This window comes from Urocitellus parryii, chromosome 2 (assembly GCF_045843805.1).
Source record: "Urocitellus parryii isolate mUroPar1 chromosome 2, mUroPar1.hap1, whole genome shotgun sequence".
NCBI classification, from domain to species: Eukaryota; Metazoa; Chordata; class Mammalia; order Rodentia; family Sciuridae; genus Urocitellus; species Urocitellus parryii.
The window spans coordinates 86212485-86214227 of record NC_135532.1 but is presented as its reverse complement, the minus strand read 5'-3'; the positions used below and the strand labels follow the sequence as shown (position 1 = coordinate 86214227).

The 1743-nt window shown below is 42.8% G+C and overlaps 1 pseudogene; it reads left to right on the top strand.

The window, feature by feature from the left end:
• The first annotated feature begins 512 nt into the window (after nt 1-512).
• Nucleotides 513-1542, top strand: LOC144250386 (replication protein A 32 kDa subunit-like; annotated as a pseudogene).
• Nucleotides 1543-1743: the final 201 nt, after the last annotated feature.

Here is a 1743-nt window from a genome sequence, read left to right as displayed (position 1 = left end):
AGATTTTACCTTCCACCACTTTTTAAATTTTTTTTTAACTTTTTCTCTCTTGGAATATTAATTTTGGAATTACTTATACCAATTTTTTTGTGTTTTCTGCATTATTAACACTCTCTTCACATTGGTTAGATAATTTAGAGTCATCATTTTAAACATATTTTCTTACATATTAACAAATGCTTTTCTTTGAAGTTGTTGCTCTTCCTGGTGACATTCTTTTAGAAATTGTTTTGAATGAATGATCCTATCACTTTATCACATGGAGTCAGAGCTTTGAAAATATGACTTAACTATATCTCAGGACAAAGCGTAGGATTCGTGAGCGTTGATTGGCCGCAGAGAGAAATGTCCTTGGCGCTCACTGGCTCCGTCATTCGCTGGAAGGAATTTGTGGCGCCAGAAAAAAGTAGAAACAACATTGTCGCAGCAGTAGCAGCGGGATTCTGAGGAGTTCCTTGAGCCCACCAAACCGGAACTTTCTGGACTTCTTTCCCAAAGAAATCGTGACCGACATGTGGAATAGTGGATTTGAAAGATATAGCAGCTCCACCACCTTTGGGGGAGCCAGCAGCTACACTCATTCCCCCAGGGGCTTCGGATCCCCGACACCTTCCCAGGCTGAAAGGAAATCAAGAGCCTGAGCCCAGCACATTGTACCCTGTACCATATCTCAGCTGCTTTCTGCTACTCTGGTTGATGAAATGTTCAAAATTGGGAATGTTTAAATTTCACAGGTCACTATTGTGGGAATAATCAGACATGCAGAGAAGGCTCCAACCAATATTGTTTACAAAATAGATGCATGACAGCTGCACCCATGGATGTTAGCCAGTGGGTGGACACAGATGACACCAGTGGTGAAAATACTGTAGTTCCTCCAGAAACATATGTGAAAGTGGCTGGCCACCTGAGATCCTTTCAGAACAAAAAGAGCCTGGTAGCCTTTAAGATCATGCCCCTGGAGGATATGAATGAATTTACTACACATATCCTGGAAGTAGTCAACGCGCACATGGTGCTGAGCAAATCCAACAGCCAGCCCTCAGTAGGGAGAGCATCTATGAGCAATCCAGGAATGGGGGAAGCAGGAAACTTCAGTGGGAATAGCTTCATGCCAACAAATGGCCTCACTGTGGTCCAAAACCAGGTGCTGAATTTGATAAAGGCTTGCCCAAGACCCGAAGGGTTGAACTTTCAGGATCTCAGGACTCAGCTCCAACACATGCCTGTAGCTTCAGTCAAGCAAGCTGTGGATTTTCTTAGCAACGAGGGACACATCTATTCTACTGTGGATGACGATCACTTTAAATCCACAGATGCAGAATAACTGGATTTCACTGGGTACCTGAGATATTTCCAGCTGGATATGTTTGCACAGTCCATTGCCTCCAGCTCTGTATATATATGGTCAAGTGACTTCAAAGAAGGAGATTCATCTGTAAAGAGTTTTAGCTGGCTTGAAACTTACTGACTGCTTTTCTGTTTTTGTATTTTGTGGTTTTGAAGCTCAAAGGGAGATGGACAGTTGACAGGGATGTAAACCAGGATGGGTAGATGGGATTAGAAGAGATGCACTACCAAGAGAGTTAGGCATTTACTTAACACCTGGGAGTTTCTGTTCTTGAAGTTTTTCTGTTCAAATGAGCAGGATGAAGGTCTGTGGGCAGAGCACCAACCAAGGAACCCACTGCCCTCTGTCTATTTTTGTTTCCCACTCTGGTTCTATGGTTACTTTCAAAATTG